Here is a 20,414-nt window from a genome sequence, read left to right on the forward strand (position 1 = left end):
TCAAGTGACTCCAAGGTCTTAAATTTTGGTTATTAGAAAGGAGTCTTCTAGAGAAATATGGAAGTTGCAAAATAGCTTGGTGATGCAGTGGATAGAATCTAATACTTAGAGTCAAGGAGACTTGAGTTTTAATCCTGCCTCAGACATTCATTAGCTATTTGATGCACAATACACTTAATCTCTTTGTTCATCAGTTTCTTTAATGATAACCTGAGAATAATAACAGTACCTAACTCACAGAGTTGCTGTAAAAATCAAATGTGTTATATATACACACCATCTAACATATTATAATATGTAGTGTTTTGCAAATTTAAAGCCCTTTATAAATGTTAGCTATTATTTGTAAATTATTATTTAGCTGTTTATTATTTTATTATTTTATTTTAGCTATTATTTATAAATGTTATCTATTAGCTAATCATATATTCAGGTAGAGACACTCAACAGGCAGTTGGTAATGAAGGACTGAAGCTTAGGAAGATGATAGAACTAGATACATAGATCTTTCTACTTCAAATGTGTTTGAGAGGCTAGTCACAAAGTGCTGGAAAAAATACAGAAAAAAATAAAAGAAGAAGTGTGTTATTTCATACAACATTTATACACCATATACTTATTTATGAGGTAGATGAGATTTACAAAATGAATTAGATGACCAATATTGTGCATTTGACTCAACGGTCACTTTAGAAAAAGATTTATCTCCCAATTGCATACTCCAACTGAAGACCTTGAACTATTAGATGCAATGTGTTGACTACAATATGTTTCACAGAAATGTATATTTGTTAGAGAATAACAGTGAATAAAAATTATAAATACGAATAAAGTCACCTTTGTGGTGATTCACATAATAGAAGAAAGAAAACTCCTGTTGGAGGGAAAAATAATTATTATACATTGTTTCTATTGCAAAGTTTCTAGTGTTGCTGTGGTAGGACTAGTATCTACAGCATTTCCTCCCACTCCCAAGTTGATGCAGACCCAGGGCCCTCCTCCTTTTCTTTCACAGAGGTTTCCCTAAAGAAAGGTATCTCCAAGACCCAATTGACCCTAGCTTTCCTGATGTAGCTTCCTGGTACCTTAAGGCCGTAAGACCTCACACTGTATGGAGTCTAGGCCTTTCAGATTTGGTGGGTGCCTGTGACAATGGAAGTCGCCATACCCAGATGGACTCCTGACCAGACATGTTTCCATCAATCATGTGTATCAAAACACAAGATAAGTGCCCCTGCATCTTCATCATATATCTTTCTTGTGTTAGGGCAAACCTCCTTTTTTTTTTTTTTTGTCAACCGTTCAATGACTTACAAGTGCCTCATTTTGTCCCAAAACTGCACTTGAACTAAGAGTTCTAGCATAAGAGCTGCATCCCAACAGTTTCAGTTTACCTTTTGGTTAAAGAGTAAGGCCTGGTTGTGGCACCCATGAACTATCATATTGGAGGCCTCATGTGGTGATCTTAAAGTCTCTCATATATATTTCCATTGTCCTGAGTATTACAATTTCCAGTCAGGTCATTGCAGGAGAGGCCATCCGAGGGAGGTTAAGGGGTAGGTGGAGGGAGTTTAGGGCAGAGGAAAGGTGAAGAAAACTTTTTTTCCCAGATAATAATTATTCCCTTATTAAAGTTGTATTTTTTTTAAATTAATAGAAATCTATTTTCTCTCTCCAACCCTGATCCCATTGGAAAAACAGCAGCAACAACAGCCTTTAACAAATATGCCTGGTCAAGCAAATCTTGGACCCATAATGCTGTTTGTTTGGTTTTTTTTTTAATGAAGTACGTACCTTCTCTACCCCGAATGTATAACCTCCCTCTCAAGTGGTGGATAGCACACTTCATCCTCAATCCATTGAAATCGTGAATGTTCATTATCTTGATCACAATTATTATAATATCAATATTGGTTGTCTTTACAATATTTTTGATATTATATAAATCGTTCTACTGGTTATACTCATTTCTTCTTTCAAGAGTTCATAAAAGTCCTTAAACTGTTTGATTTATCATATTGATTTTATATCAAAAATGTTTCTCGTCCTGCTCACTTTATCCTACATCAGTTCATGCAAGGGAAGGAAACATAGTAACACATTTTAATTTGCAAAGATGTCTCCTTGCCACTTTCCCAGTCCTCTCTCTTTCCCACCTTCCCCTTCAACATGAAAGTCAGCCTGCATCCCAGTGTACATAATGAAGGTTCCTACGAGGTTCCTGAAGGCATTGGCCCCTACATCCTCCATGTTATTCAATGTGATGAACCCTCTAGAGAAAGAAGAACATAATAAATATCAGAGAAAATTCATAGGTCTTAGGGCTAGTGAGTGAGAGGGAGGCAGCAGTTAGAAACTACCCTTTCATAAAAGCAAGATCTCACGAGAGACATTGTGACCAAATTAAAAGATCATAGGATATAAAGTTAGGAAGCCCTGATTTGTATGACCTCTGAGATTGTGTGACCCTGGACAAGTCATTCAATCTTATTTTTGCCTCAGTTTCATTATCTATATGTTGAGAGTAGTAGTAGTAGTCATAGTAGTAGTAGTAGTAGTAGTAGTAATTATATTAACATAAATTAACAGCACAGATTTGTACAGTGCTTTAAAGTTTGCAAAGCCCTTTACATATCTTATTTGATCTTTATAACAACCCTGTGAGATAGACACTATTATTATCCCCATTTTTAGAGATGGAGACTGTGGGAGGTTGAGTGATTTGTCCAAGGTCACACAGCTAATAAATTTTGAAGGAAGGATTTTAACTTAGTTCTAACCTGTCTCCCTGTCATGTGCTCCATTCACTGTTCTACCTTTACAAGATTGTCTTAAGGATTAAATTAAATAATACATGTAAATCATTTGGTAAATACATATATATATACACACCTATATATAATGTATATTTTCACATATATAATATGTATATATACACATGTAGACAAATGATTTACATATAGTGATAAATAGATGAATGTTTAGATTTATAATTAATTACATATTTGTGAAGTTGTACTTAGTCTATGTTACCAACACCACAATAAACCACTTGAAATGTAATAAAAAAAATGTCAAGGTAAGGGGTGGAGTTAGTGAATCATACACAATAAAGCAATCTTGCAAATATTTTGTGTGACCTTAAGCAGATCTCAGACCCACTGCTACTCCCAAATCTGCGTCACTAACCTTGAGCTCTCTAATAAACTCCAATTCAATATTTCTGTGTGGTGCAAAGCTGAGACTGAAAGCAAATATGTTGTCTAATGGAATGGAGATCCCAAAATCTCTCAACAGGCAGAAACAAAGGGCCAGAGCTAATCAGAACAAATTTAATAATGATTAATATAAAACATTACGTTTTCAAAAATCCACTGAGCAAATACAGGATGGGGGAGACTTGGCTGAACAACATTTCATATGATGAAGGCTAGGGATTTTAGAAAATTACAAGCTCAAGAAGAGTCAACATTATGCCCCAACATAGCAGCCCCCAAAAAACATTTAGGCCAATTTAATAGAAACTTAGTTTTGTGTTCACTTCAGGGAACAAAATTTTAAAAGGGAAATGTACAAATTGGAGTGTAAAAGAAGACAAGCAGGAATTTAAGGGTAGTCAAAACTTTGCTGTATAAGGGTAACTAGAAGGAACTGAAGAATACAATTAGGTGGGTACATGAGAGCTGCCTGGGAGGGCCTTCATGTGGAAGAGGAATTACACTTGTTCTGCCTGTCCCCAGAGGGCAGAAGGAGGAGCAACGGATCGAAGGAGCAGAGAAATTTTTACTTGATGTGAGGAAAAATGTCTGAATAATTAAAGCTGTCCAAAAGTGGAATGGAATGCCTCAAGATGTATTGGATTTCTGATCAATGGAGGTCTTTCAGCAAAGGCTGGAATATCACTTATTAGGGATGCTCCAGAGAGGATTCCTATTTAGCTCTAAGTTGAATTAGAAAGACTACCATGCTTCTTTCAAACTTGAAAAAATCTGATTTGTCATGGTGGCACATGCTGTCCTCATCTCCACCTTCTGTATTCACTTACTTCCTTCAAGACTCAGTATAATCTCAGCTTTTGAAGAAGGCCTTTTCCAGCCCCTCCCTCCCCCATCTTTCTTGCTAGTTTCTTTCCTCAGAGATTTTCATCCATTTACACTGTACATATCATGCGTTTTTGTTTTTGACCATCAGAATGTGAGTTCTTTGAAGGCAAATGATATGTTTTTTGTCTTTCTTTTCTCCCTAGCATTTAACACAGTGCCTGGAACATAGTAAGTGATTAATAAATGATTGATTGTGATAATGATGATGATACAATTATATGATGCCACAAAGTGATATATACTTGGTTCATGCGGGTATATGTTTCTGTGATCTTAGAGGATCCTATGTTTGTGCAAATATATTCTCTATGCCAAGAATTTCCATTTCTTTTGAGCTCTAGGGTGAATCATTCAGTCAAACATAAGGAAGTATCAAGGACCTAATATGTGCCAGATTCTTGTCTGGGTAGTAGGGATATACATTCAAAGAATCAAACAATCCCTACACTCAAGAAGCTTATAATCTAGCCCTTAGCACAGTCCCTGGCAGGTATTTAATAAATGGCGGTTGAGTGACAGACTGAGATTTTATCTCTTCTTAGTTATAATTCCATTTCGCCAACTGCTGGCTTGTCATCTGATTGTCAATGGAGGTTAAAAAGAAAAGTAGAGATCTATCCATTTGAGTATACTATAAATTACCTGAACAAGGAACAAGAATTAAGTAGTATATGGTAAACAAGTTACAAGTCTAGTTTAAAGACATGATATAATATTACTGGTGGAGGACATAAATTAGCCAGGTCTGTTAGAGAATTCTCTCTTTGCCAAAGGCAGAATCATGTAACTACATAACTTTACATTGTGATCATCCAAGGGGCACAATGGATAGAGTGCTGGGCCTAGAGTCAAAAAAGAGCAGAGTTCAAATCCAGCTTTAGATACTTATCAGCTACGTGACCCTAGAAAATGCACTTAACCTCCATTTGCCTTAATTTCCTCATCTGTAAAATGTGGGTAATAATAGCACCTCCCTTGCAAAGTTGCTGTAAGGACCAAATGAGATAATAATTGTAAAAGGCTTAGCACAATGCCTGGCACATACTTACCACTATATCAGTTGTTGGTGCTATTGTTTTTGTTGTTGTTGTTATTGTTAATATTATTATTATTATTATTATTATTATTATTATTACTATTATTATCATCCACTAAAAGGGAGAGGAACCATAATGAGAAAATTCTATTCAGGATCATATTGAGACTATAGAAAAGAACAGATTTCTGGAGTGGAAATTGTTTCCTGCCTCTTCAAATTGGTGAGAGAACAGGAGATTAAAACTGGACAAAGTTCTGAATCATTCCCCCCTTTACAGAAAAGTTCTTGGAACAAGCTATCTACATAAATGACTTCCACTTTCTCACTCACTTCTCACCCCTTTGCATTGTGCCTTCCAGTCTCATTGTATCCCTGAAACTTTTTTTTTCCTCAGGAGTCGTCAACGGCCAAATCCAATTGCATTTTGTTAATCCTCATCCTTCTTGACCACTTGGCAGAATTTGACATTGATGATCCTCTATTGCAAAATAGTCTCCTTTATCTCTGCTCTGTATTTTTGTGATACAGCTCTCTCTAGCTTCTTTCCTAACCTGCATGACCAGCCCTTCTTAGGCACGAACACCCAATTCCCATCACCTAACTATGAGTATTCCCCAGAGGTCTGTCCTAGGCCATCTCTTTTCTTTTTTTTTTTTAATCACCAACTCCCTCTAGCCAGTCATTTCCTCAACTTTCATAGATTCAATTATTATTTCTATCCAGATAACTCCCAGATCTACATGCCCAACTATTATCTTCCTTAATAACTCCAGTTATATACCAACATTTATTATTGTTCCCTCCCATTGAATAACGCATAAGCATATCAAACAATATATTCAAATCAGAACATTTTTTCCCCTTAAACTCAATCTTCTTCCTACCTTATCTATTTCTGTTGAGGACTCTACCATCTTCCTAGTGATACACATTTAAAACATCCTTTTGAGTATCCTTCACTCTCCTTTACATCAATATCTTATTTTGTTTGTGTTATATCAATTCTTTTATTTTTACTAGAAAATACACACACACACACACACACACACACACAAGAGTGTTGGACTGGCTGTTTAGAATAAATCTGGGGGCAGCTAGGTGGTACAGTGGATAGACTACCGGCCCTGAAGTCAGGAGGACCTGAGTTCAAATCCAGCCTCAGACCAAACACTTGATACGTACTAGCTGTATGACCCTGGGCAAGTCACTTAACCCCAATTGCCTAAAAAAAAAAAAAGAATAAATCTGAAAGTTCATTAACTCTAAAATTGCAGATTTTTCACTCTCACGATTAGTCCATAACAATTTGTATCTGTATGAAAAACAACATAACAAGACTTCAGTGAAATTCATTGATAACTGTACTGACAGTCAGTACAAATGAGTTAGATGATAGTCACTATATTTCAGAATCATATTTTTCTTTGTTAAGACTCTGACCCTCCTCAAGATCAATGGTTATGAGTCTACCTATTTAGTTAACTTCTGATAGTGAAATTCATTCTCAATACTGAATAAATAAGGCAGATCTGATATTTATGAGGAACAAATACTTTAAATTATCTGCATGCAGTTTACATTTCTAAATGATTCATTATTTTCTGAAGTCTAATTAAAAGTGTATTTGCTTGTCTGAGAATGTTATTTATCTGATCGACTTGGGAACTAAATTAAACAAAAAAATTCCATCTAAGGAATGCCCCAAATGAATTTTTCAATGTCAGAGAGATCCTCCTACAAGGCCTATAACCAGGGAAGATCAGAGGAGAAATTTGAATTGACCTTAGGGCTACCAGAAATACATGTTCCACTAAAGAGCCATTCATACCTTGATCTTTTTTGGGGAAAATTTTTGGTGTGTTTGCCTTAAATATTTCAATATTTCTATCCTGGTTGCAGTTAACAAAAGCTACCATGATTGAAACGTAGTGATTATTTAACACCTGTAGTTCAGAATAGGCTTTCTCTAAAACTCAGGCACACACACTCAGGATTCCTGCCCCAGTTTTCAAGAATGACAGCAAAAGCACCTTTATCTGACATTTAGGATGATTAAATTTTGAAAAATCACTTGGCATATTCAGCATGACTCCACAGGGTGCTCTTGCTTTATAAGGCAATGGATCATGTTAGCTTAACTTATATTTAAGATTTGCTGGCCTGATATTATTGTGTTAGGCAGTATTGCCGAAATGGAAACATAAAATTTTGTTGCCACGAGATCAAGTCTGTGCCTGCCCTACACTATAAATTAGTTCCATAAAGTTTTAAAATGCAATGTTTGTTCTGGCCCTAGCAGTCTCATGAAATAGCAAACTGTGCTTAAATATATAAAATTAAACCTATACTGGGCAAAAACACATTCTTCTTTCTGTAGCATTAGAATTCACAAAGAGCAGGAAAAAAAAATAGGTTACTTAACTTTCAAAAAGGTCTCCAGAAAGGTAAAAGAAACCGGTTGCTTTCTAAAGCTCATTTTTAAAAGCAAGTTGTCTTAGTGGGACAACAATGCTTTTATTTTTATGAGCCAATATACAGAGAGTTTGTTGCTCCAGAGTCTTTGCTTGAAAACATTAACAAGACATGCAAATGAAGGGTGCATAAGCATGAGAATTGTTTGCCAAATGTGGAAGTCATGCCAATTATAGTGTCTGCTTTGAAAATGGAGTTGTTCAAGCAGAAATCCTACTTAATGTTGAGTGATGAGTCTAATTCCACGTAGAAATGACAAAAGAGATTTGGCATAGGCATTAATTGGGCTATTTGCAGAAAAGGTCTTGACATGAGATGTGACGAAAATTCAGCTATTATTAGAAATGAAAATGGATGATAAGAGCAAATTAAATTCTCATTAAACTTGTAAAATAAGACAAAGTATAAACTTTGGCCATAATAGATAGTAACCTAAAAGTATACATTGGTTTCCTTTTTCATATTTAGATAAAAAAGTAAATCATCAGTGCTAATTTTAAAGGAAACATGAAAGCAAAAACCGCATGAATTCATGAATGACTTTGCCATAAGAATGAATAACCCACTAGAAATGGGTACTCCCTGATTAGGAATTATTATTACAAGGGTTAGGAGGGAAAAGCAAAGCAAAAGAAAGTGTGATTATTCATTTCCTGATCATTCTATAATAGAATGTGTTTGTTTTATGTCTTTTCCTTGCTTATCTCAGGACATTTTTCCATAGTCTAAATAGCTAGAATCCAATAGCATTAAAAAAAATAGGTATGGGGATCTGGACAGAGATAGTAGCTTTCATCATTTTCCTCTGTTCTAGATGAGAGTATTTTTTTTTTTAAGTTTGACTTGTTAATAGTGACTTTGGAGGACAGAATTAGGAACAAGGGCTGAAAACTCAAGGAGGCAGATTTTAAAGCAATAGTAATGACAATAAGTAGTATTTATTGAGTTTTTTGATATTTATTTTTTTTTCCTATATGTAACCTATGACCTTATACCTGAAGCACTGAAATTAATCAGTTTGAATTCAATATTGGGGACTATCCTCAAAATCACATCTCCTTTTGGCCTGCTCTGCCCAGTTCTATCTTCTCCTACTTGCTGGCTCAGATGACCACTCAATGTCTCATGTTGCTATGAAAAGAATATTAATCACTGTCACTTATATTAATGGATCATCCTTTATATCTAATTCCCATGTACTTCAATAATAATGATGACTATAATTTAAAGTATCAAATTAATTTTGTTATTCATTTTATTTAATTACGATGATAAACTCTTAACGTATGCTTAATTTTCATACCATTTGATCATGAAGCATAGTACCGGGACTGCAATTTTTGAAAGAATAAAGAGAACATTAACTTAATGATTATAAGTGATCAGCCATGGGGCCTGGAGTAGGATGAACAAATTCTAGGTTTATACTGTTTTGAACTAAATGTGTTCCTAATCACAGTAACATCTGAAATAAACAATTGGGCAATTCACTTATTCCATTTGATAGAACTGGAATTGGAATTCCTCAACTCTTCTCAATCTCAGTACCTTCTTTCTGTTAATTATCTCCTTTTTATCCTGTATATTGCTAATTTTGTATATATTTGTTTACTTACTGTATCTCCCATTAAACTGCAATCTCCTTGAGGGCAACGGATTGACTTTTGTCTCTTTTTGTATCTCCAAAAGTTAGTACAGTGCTTACAATATAGTAGGCGCTTAATAAATGTTTATTACATTGATTTCAGACTGTATAGCTCATAGACATCTGAAATTTAACATATCCAAAACAATTTATTCTTCTCAACTACAAAACATATATAAATAGAAAAATCAAATTACCTCTTCTATTTTTCCTACTTCTGTTGAGGGTACCATCAAATTTCCAGTCCTGAAAGTTCTCAATTTTTATGTCATCCTCAACTACATCAATTTCCTTTTGTTGTTGTTATTCATTCATTTTAGTCACTATTGACTTTTTGTTACCCTATTTGGTGTTTTCTTGGCAAAGGTACTGGAGTGGTTTGTCATTTTCTTCTCTAACTTCTTTTACAGATGAGGAAACTGAGGTAAACCAGGTTAAGGGACCTGCAGCTAGTGACTGTCTGAGGCCAGATCTGAACCCAGGAAGATGTTTTCTTAATTCCAAGTCCAATGCTTTATCCGCTGTGTTACTGGTTACTCCTTAGTGGAGTACTACTCCACTAAGGCAGTGGTGAAGTCTTATCACTTTGCCTCCAGTAAATCTCTCTCATTCATCCCATTAATTCCATTCACAGGACACCACCCTGATTCATCTCATCTTTATGAACCATTGTTAATGCCTTCCTCATTACTCTCCTTTCTTCTCCAATTGTTCTTCTGGTCTCCAAAAGTGATTTTCTAAAGCATTGTTTTGACCTTATCGTTCTTCTTTTCAATAAAATCCAGTATTCAACATGTCCAAAATTATACTCAATCTTTTTCACAAACCTTTCCCTCTTCTACATTTCTCTATTTTTTCCTGAAGGCATCATCATTTTTCTAGTCTCCGAGGTTAGTAACATGCACATTGTCCTGGACTCACTCTTACTTCATATGGTGAACCAATTGCAAATTTTTGACATTTCTATCTGCAAATCTCTCATACTGGTTCCTTTTTTCCACTCAGTTACCATCTTAATTTAGGCCCTTAATGCATCTTCTCTAGATTACTACAAAAACCTCGTAGATGGTTTCCCACCTCATTTCTCACTACTTCAGGGCATCCTACATGAAGTTGCCAAAGTATTTTTCCTTTAACTTAGATCTTACTACATGACTTCCCTACTTGAGCAATTCTAATTGTTTCATATTGTCTCTAGGATAAATCAAGCCAAGTCAAGAAGCATTTATTAAGCACCTAATTTTTGCCAGGGATGGTGATTAAAAAAACAAAAAACAAAAAAAAAGTTCCCAGGTAAAATATTAACTCCTATGTTTAACTTTAAGTCCCTACATTATTTTTTGCTTTTGTTCAGTCATTTGCAGTTGTGACCAACTCTTTGTGACCCAATTTGAGGTTTTCTTAGCAAAGATATGGAGTACTTTGCCATTTCCTTCTCTATCTCATTTTACAGGTGAGTAAACAGAGGCAAACAGGGTTGAGTGACTTGCCCATAGTCACACAGCTAGTAAGTATCTGAGGCCAGATTTGAACTTCAGAAGATGATTCAACACTGATAGAAGGAATGCCCTCAGTAGGATTTTCTTATATCAATGAAACTAAAGTCTGAATCCAAAATTGAAAACATAAAATATAACAAAATCAGGGTAGATTTTTTTAGGGGGCAGTTATTTTTCAATACTGGCTCTTAATGAGCTTGCAATCTTCCAAAACTGGGTCATATTCATATGAACAGTTTCCTAGCTATGCCTCCCTCATTCTAGGCTTAATTTTTTTTGAGAAAGAAAGGAATTTACATTTATACCTATTGAATATCATCACATTTGGTCATTTATTCTAACCAATTGTTATTTGATGGATTCTCTGGTTATTCAAGATGTTATGAAATAATTTCAGTTTCACGTCTTCTAAAGATTTAGAAGTGTAACTTCCATGCTCTCATCTAAGACAATGATTTTAAAAATGAACAGAACAAGATCAAGGACAAAACCTTGTAATACCTCATTTAGAACCACCATTCAGGGGCAGCTAGGTGGCACAGTGGATAGAGCACTGGCCCTGAAGTCAGGAGGACCTGAGTTCAAATCTGGCCTCAGACCAAACACTTGATACTTACTAGCTGTGTGACCCTGAGCAAGTAACTTAACCCCAATTGCCTAAAAAAACAAAAACAAAACAAAACCATCATTCCATGATGACAACATTTTATTAATCACTTCACTTCAGGGTGATCATTCAAAACATCTAACAATACTAGCCTAGTCTACCTTATATTTCTATATCATTTCTACAAGATATCATTGGAGACTTTTTCAAATACCTTGCTAGAATTCAGATAAACTATATCTCTGGCATTTTAATAATCTACCACAGAAGTAATGCTGTCAAAAAAGGAAAGGAATTTAGTCTGGTCTGAATTAATCAATGTCTGCTATCTCTTAAGAATCAAAGTTTGCCTTTATGGAGATTCACAATCAATTTATTTCAATATTATATATTTGGATTTTTGTCAGGAATTGAAGTTCAGTAATTTAAATACAACATCCCTTTTCCTTTGTTAAGGTTGCCATAGTTTCATCAATTAACGAATGGCTGAACAAGTTGTGATATATGATTCTGATGGAATTCTATTGTGCTATAAGAAATGATGAGGGGGATGATTTCCAATAATCATGAGAAGATTTATATGAAGTAATGCAAAGTGAAATGAACACAACAAGGAGAACATTGTACACAAAATAACAATATTATAAGGATGATCAACTTTAAAAAGATTTAGCTATTCTGATGGTACAATGATTCAAGACGATTCCAAAGGACCTTTCATGAAAAAAAAATGCTTTCCAACTCCAGAGGGAGAACTGATAAATGGTAAGTGCAGATGGAAGCCTATTTTTTTTCTACTTTATTTTACTTGCTTTTGGGGGGCAACATGGCTAATAAAGAAATGTTTTCCATGACTTCATATGTATTATAGGTATCATATGGCTTGCCTAATTTATGAGTGGGAGACAGGTTGAAAAAAGGGAGAAAATTTGGAACTCAAAAGAATATATGTATATGTATACATACATATATATACAATATATACACATACATATATCTAAACATATGTATATATATACATATATATTTAAATTTAAAAAACTGGTATAATGACAGTGACTTAGCAGCCACACATGCAAGTATTTTTATTATAGTTAGGCATTTATACAGGATTAGTGATTTCAAAAATTGAAAACAGCTCTATGTTCTTTTGAAAAGAATAGGAAAAAAATAGGACCATCTATATAGGATGAACTAAGTAATATCTGTTATGAATATGAGGTAGAGGTGATGAATGTATTTAAAGTATTAGATCTGGTACATAAAATGTCTGAAGGGCTATGGACAGATGTTGGCAGTATCATACTGAAAGTCACAACAACAACAAAATTACAAAAAAAAAAGAACAGGAAAGTAAAATGTCTGTCTGATAAAACTTTAAAAATAGTTGGGGAAAGAAAGAAAGGAAAAGGGAAAGGAAAAGGGAAAGATAGATGACAAATTAATGCAGAATTTGAGAGAATAGCAAGGAGAGAAAGGTTTTCTTAAGTGATCAATGCAAAGAAATAGAAGAAAATAATAGAATGGGAAAGACAAGAGATTTCTTCCAGAAAATTAGAGATCAAGGAAAAGTTTGATGCAAAAAAATGGGCATGATAAAAGACAGAAATTGTAGGGACTTAACAGAAGCAGAAGACGTTAGGAAGAGGTGACAAGAATATGCAAAAGAACTATACGAGAAAGCTCTGAACATCACTGATAACCACAATGGCGTATTTACTGCTCTAGAGCCAGACACACTGGAGAATGAAGTCAAGTGGGCCTTAGGAAGCATTGCTAACAATAAGGTTAGTGAAGATGATAAATTCCAGCTGATTTATTTAAAATTCTAAAAACAAATGATGCTGTTAAAGTACTGAATTTAATATGCCAGGAAATTTGGAAAACTTAACAGAGGTCACTGGATTGGAAAAGATCAATTTATGTCCCAATTCTAAAAAAAGGACAATGCCAAGGAGTGTTCAAATTACCAAACAAGTGTTCTCATTTCACATGCTTACAAGATTATGCTTAAGATTCTACAAGCTAGTCTTCACCAATATGTGAACAGAGAATTACCAGAAGAGGAAGATGGTTTTCAAAAAGGCAGAAGAACTAGAGATCAAATTGTCAACATTCTCTGGATTATGGGGAAAGCAAGAGAGTTATAGAAACACATCTGCATCTGCTTCATTGATTACAACAAAGGTTTTAACTGTGGGGATCACAACAAAATGTGGCAAGTCCTCAAAGTGATAGAAGTAACAGATCATATTACTTGTGTCCTGAGGAACCTATGTGTAGGTCAAAAAGCAACAGTTCGAACCAAACATGTAACAACTGAGTATTTTAAAATTGGAAAAGGAGTACAAGGCTGCATATTGTTACCTTATTTTTTTTCACTTCTATGCAGAGTATGTCATGGGAAATGCTAGGCTGGATGAATCAGAAGCTGGAATTAAGGTTGTCAGGAGGAATATCAACAATTTCAGATACGCAGATGATACCACTTTGATGGCAGAAAGTAAAGAGAAATTAAGAAGCCTCTCAATGAAAGAAGAAAGAATAAAAAGCTGGCATGAAATTTAACAACACACACACACACGGAGGGGGAAAGAGAGAGAGAGAGAGAGAGAAAGAGAGAGAGAGAGAGAGAGAGAGAGAGAGAGAGAGAATGAGAATATCTTGGTCCCATTACTTGCTGGCAAATAGCAGAAGAATAATGGAAGGAGTGTCAGATTTTATATTGCTGGGCTCAAAGGTTACTGGTGATGGAGACTGAAGTCATGAAATTAAAGGACGCTTGCTCTTTGGAAGAAGCTATGACAGATCTTGACAGTGTACTAAAAAGCAGACATAAGAATAGTCAAAGCTATGGTTTTTCCAGTAGCAAAGTATGGCTGTGAAAGTTGACCTACATAGAAAGTGGAGTGCCACGTAACTGATGCTTTTGAATCATGGTACTGGAGAAGACTTTTAAGAGTTCCTTGGATGGCAAGATCAAATCAGTCAATACTTAAAGAATGAATTCAGTCTATTCATTGGAAGGTCAAATACTGAAAAAGAAGCTGGCCATACAATGAGAAGATGGGACTCAATGGAAAAGATGCTGATGCTGAAAAAGATTGAAGGTAAAAAGGAAAGCAGAGGATGAAGTGAATAGATATTGTCATGGAAACAACTAATATGAACTTAGACTTTAATAGTGGAAGATAAGGTCAGACTCAACTGAATAACTGAACAACTATGTTCTTTTAAGATCCTGTTCATATTGGGTTTCATTTGCTTTTAAATAATTTCATTAGGTTTTATTATTAATTTTTATTCATTCTATTTTTATGGTACTTAAATCATTTTATTATGTCCTCACACCAATTGTTCTTTTCCTTGCTAAAAAAAAAACCAGAAATTACATAAAATTTGAGTGTTTCAGAATTCTTTTGGTCATGCATGAGCCTTTCTCCATTCTTAAAAAGCAGTCATCATATTCCTTCTTTGATCCTTTACTTGCCCTGGTTCACCTAACTGAGAAAAAATAAATAAAGTGCGATAGGTTGGGAACCTTAAATGACCAACCTTATGAGTTTCTGAGATATCATGCTCTAGATATCATACCTATAAATCTGTGCCACTTGTCTGAATTCATACTCTGGAAAAGAGGTTGGAAAATATGAACTCTTATGTTGCTTCTAACTCTCAAGTATCAATGATTCTAGAGCAGAAGGAATCACAGCCATGAAAGACAGCTATGAAATATACATGTCAAACTTATTAAAAACTTAAAAAGAAATGCATGATCTGCATAATAGGAAAGCATAATTTCTGTTGTCTCCTGTTTTTCAAGTTATGTGGAAATCTTAATTTTATTTGGTGATTCTTAAGTTCAGAATTTTGAAAATGAAAATTTTAAACATACAAAAAACCAATGATTTTGCCTGGAAGCATAGTCAAGGACAAAATAAGATATTAATGTTCTGACTTAGAGGGATATTTTAATATTTATCACTGAACTCCTAGCAATAGGAATGATGGTTAAATTGGCTTTTTTGGTTTGAATTTCTTTTTGGGTAAAGGCTAAATAAATTGTACTACTTACAGTTTATACTGCAAAAAAGACAATGACAACCACAATATTTGAAAAGGAAAAGTAGTCTCTATTTGCTACCACCTGTGCCCCTATTTATCTGACTTGATGTGCAAAATGGTATGGCGAGACCATTGGATACTCTTTCCTGGCCAGGAATGGAAACGCTTTTTGTTTAATATCTGTTCCTGCCTTGCTTCAGGTTGAGGAGTGGAGCAGTTGAACCTTACCTCATCTCACTTTGCCTGATTTCAGTCTGTTTCTCCTGTAGCAGGGGATGTCCAAGCTTCTGGCCTGAAATGTTTGCCAGAACTGGGGAGCCCAATAGTTTTGCATCTGCTATAAATCTATGAGAGACTAATAAGGGACAGCTAGGTTGAGTTTTGCTTAATTACCTTCAGTTTTTCCCCTCCAGTTTCACAAAGTGTGAACTTTGGGGCTTTTTTCAAGAGTTATTTTATTCTAGTAAATTTCTGATGAGGTCCTCAACTTGCTGCTAATTTTTTATGACATTATTCTTACTTCTACAACTGTCCCAAATAGTGACAGCAATTTACATTTTTGTTAAACAAAAAAGCTTTACTTATTTAAATTAAGAATCATTTGGATTAATGCTATTATTTTTTATTACTTTGTCTTTCTTTATCCAATTACATTTTGATTAATTTCCCTTCTTATTTTATTTTTTTAAGTTTTAGAAATAGTTTAAATTGAAGATAGAAGCACTAAACTGTAAAGGTAAAGCCAGTTGGGTTGTCCATACCTAAGAAGATTTTTTTTTTTTTGTTACTCAGCCATGTCCTAATCTCTTTAAGCTCATTTGGGGCATTCTTGGCAATGACACTGGAGGGGTTTGCCATTTCCTTCTCTAGCTCATTTTACAGATGAGGAAACCAAGACAAATAAGGTAAAGTGACTTTGCACAGGGTTGTACAGTAAGTGTTGAGGGTGGATTTGAATTCAGGAAGTTCCTAGTTCCCTTGTTCCCAGCCTAGTGCTCTATCCACTGTGCCAGATAGTTCCTTTTCCAGAAGCCTCTTTGACAAAATGAACCAGACTTTTCACTCTAGTCTCAGATACATTTCAATTGGAATTGAGTTCAACCTAGTAAACTTTAATTAAATGCCTACTACATTCAAAGTGTATAAAGATGAAAATCTTCACAGCCCTATCCTTCAAGAAATTTATAACAAAAGAGGCAGGGTGGGATGGACAAGCACGTGGATAACTATTTAATAAAAAGCTATATAACTTATATTGTTTTCTTATGCCCACAATATCCAAGAATTCAAAATGGTCATCTGTGGAGTTATTCTAGGGGTAATTTCACTGACGTCTCTAATCAAGGAGCCAGTGTTATTGATGATTTAATGATCAGTGCTTCAATTCTTATCTCCTTCCTTCAGCTGTATATTATAGAGGAGTTTTAAAGTGATCATTTCTTCAAACTTCTGCTTTTCAATATCACTTTCCTGAGTTTACTCATACACATAACTGAAACCAGAAGATTATAGAGATAAGAGAGTTAAAATGGGGCATAGGTCTGTCTAATCTCCATTTCTGAGAACTAAAGAATTTTCAATACACATCTCACACTGTTTGGGGGTAGAAGTTTCTCCTACAAAATATAACCATAGATGAAATACATTGCAACTAGCTTTCACTGTTTCATGCCTGAGTAAACAACACACTGGTCATTTCATACACAGAAATACTCACATATATACATGCATACACACACACACACAATCCTGGCAAATTGTTGAGATAATAAAGGTGGTATCACTTGCAATGAAACTCTGCAATATAACATTGATCTTGGAGTCAAGAGATATCTGTTGTTTAGCACTATGTCATTGGACACTGTGTGACAATAGGTAAATCATTTAACTTTGGCAAATCTTCATTTCTTTGTCTATAAAATGGGACTTGGAGTATCTACTTCATAGAGTTGTGAAGATTAAATTAAATATTTATAAAATTCATTGTACAAACAGCCATTTAACTCAGTAATACTAAAGCTAGGCTTCTATCACAAAATAGATTTTTTAAAAAGAGGAAAAGGAACCATGTGCATTAATATTTATTTTGTTATAGCAAAGAACTATGAACTAAGGGGTACCCATAAAATGGGAGATGACTGAATAAACTATGGTATATAATAATAATTATGATGATGATAATGATAATTATAGCTTACATTTATATAAATGCTTTATCATAATTATCTCATTTAATCTTCTCAACAACCCTGGGAGGTAAGGGCAATTATCCCCATTTTATAGCTCAGGAAACTGAAGCAAGCAGAGGTTAAGTGACTTGCTCAGGGTACCATAGCTAGCAAGTGTCTGAGGTTGAATTTGAAATCAGATCTTCCTAACTCTAACCCAGTGCTCTATTCACCCTATCACTTAGCTGCCCCCATGAACATATGAATTCAAGATGATATTATTATACTGCAAGAAATAATGAAAAAGACAGTCGATTTAAGAAAACCTGGATATTTTCTATGAACTGATGAAGAGTGAAATGAGAACCAGCATAACTATTTTTAAAAACTCATTAACATAAACCTCACCACAATTCCAGAGCACTCATGATGAAGAATACTACCCACATCCTTAAACAGAGGTAATGAACTTAAGAGTCAGAAAAAAGACATTGATTTTGGACATGGCCGATGGGGAAATTTGTTTTGTTTGACTATACATAATTATTACAAATGGTTTATTTCCCAATGTGTATGATTGGAAAAGAACAAGTAGTGGTAGTATACCTCAATACCCACACCCCCAAAAAAGAGATCCATTGAACTATTTTGAATGACACATGATAAAGTGGAAAGACGCATAGAAAAAATCACAGACAAGCAGTGCAACTTTGAAAATTAAATGTTAAATGTATCATACATTTTAAAAGAAAATAAAAAATGATTTAGAATTCCATATGTAATCTTTATTTTCTTTTCTAATATGTCTATCTTATTTGTTATTTGTTTTGTTTGAAGTTTAAAACAAATTAAAGTTCATTTTAAATATATGTGTGTACATGATACCTATTATTATTAAAAAAAAACAATTGAGAAGAAAGCGGGAAGTGATTCATGAAATTAAAAAAAAACCTTCATAACAACTTGTAAATAAACTGTAGTAGATCTTGTCTAGAAGCAGCTAGGTTGCTCAGTAGATAGAGCATTGGGTCTGGAGTCAGAAAGACCTGAATTCAAATTCTGAGTCAGACACTTATCTGGGTGATCCTGGGCAAGTCACTTAACATCTGTTTGCCTTAATCTGCTTGAGAATGAAATGGTAAATCCCTCTAGTATCTTTGTGGGGAAAAAAAAAACAAGAAAAAAAATAAAAGAAACCATGTATTCCTGTGATATAGTGCATAGGATCATGGAGATTGGGACGGAACTGAATGACAATTTAACCTTTAATTATTTGGGGGGACAGCAAGGTGGTACAGTGGGTAGAGTTCTGGGCCTGGAGTCAGGAAGACCTTCAAATCCAGCCTCATAACTTAGCTTTGTGACCATGGGCAAGTCACTTAAGCCATTTGCCTCAGTTCCTCCATCTGCAAAATGAGCTGGCGAAAGATATAGAAAACCACTCCAAGATAACCAACATTTCCCCATTGCCAAGATAACCCCAAATGGAATCATGAAGAGTCAGTCAAGACTGAACTACAGACAAAAAGATCTTGTCTATATTAGCTTAAATGTAAATTAATAGGTCTTTAAAATGAAATAAAGAGAGAAGGGTAGATTATAACAAGTTTCAGTAAGGGATATTGGATTCATTCATTATCAGAAATAAATGAAGATTTAGGTCAACTCTAACTCATGATATTTCTTTTTAAAATTTTGAACATATAATCCCTCAGGTATACTCTTAATGTCACTCTTCTCCTTAAGTCCCTGATTATCTTTCATCCAAACTATTTCACATAATAATAAGATTTCAGAGTTAAAATAGAACTGAGTGGCCATTTAATTCAACCAATGCCAGCCTCTGTAACAAATCCTAAAAGTGGTTATCTAGACTTGAAAAATTCCACAACTGAAGTGGCTGAACACAATTATTAGGGAGTTCTTTTTTCCTTATATCAAACATAATTTTTTCTATAAATTTACCACCAACCTAACTACTTTATTCAGGTACTAGAGGCACTGCAATCTACATTAAAATTCTGAATTTAATGTAGTTTTGATCTGGGAATCTACCAGTAAATTTCACTATAATCCATAACAACAAACTACTCCCTAAATTCTAATTAGTTTTTCCATGAATGTATGCTACCTAGAAGTAATAATAATGTTAATAATATTAAGATTATGTTGCAGTTATATTAGCATAAAACAACTCTTAGTACTAGAAAAATCATTCAAATTACCACTATTAGGTTATATTTAGAAAAGAAAGTTACTGTATTAATGCTTTCATCATGATGAGCATTTTTAAACAATCCATCTTTTTCACACTTGAGAGATATCATAACACATGAATTTGAATATGAGAATCCTTTTTTAAATTTCCCCAACAAATTATTGTAAATTTTTTCTTGAATATCTTAAGGAAACCCATTTAATTTTTCTATATCTGACTTCTGAGTATCACTCTGATTTTAGATCCACCCTCTCTAAAAGGACAAAACAAATTAATATTTCTTTCTTTTGATAACCTTTCAAATTGTTAAACCAATTATCAAATTGTTAAAAAAAACTATTGTTACTTCCCTTAGTCTACTCCTCTCCACATAAAATATAACATATTCTTTCTATGGCATACCTTTTGGACTCTTCATCATTCTTCCAACCTTCTTTAGAGATTTAGTCCAATATTAGTGTTCAAATGGTGAATCTAGAAAACTAGTAACCCTAGATTGGGTCTAATTTGTGAAGAGTGTAATGGGATATTACTTTAGCATAATTTATTTTACTTTACATACTTTTACACACTTTATATTTACTTTATTTCTTTGAAC

The sequence above is a fragment of the Vombatus ursinus genome, unplaced genomic scaffold, assembly GCF_900497805.2.
Source record: "Vombatus ursinus unplaced genomic scaffold, bare-nosed wombat genome assembly UNPS02011613.1, whole genome shotgun sequence".
In the NCBI taxonomy this organism is placed as follows: Eukaryota; Metazoa; Chordata; class Mammalia; order Diprotodontia; family Vombatidae; genus Vombatus; species Vombatus ursinus.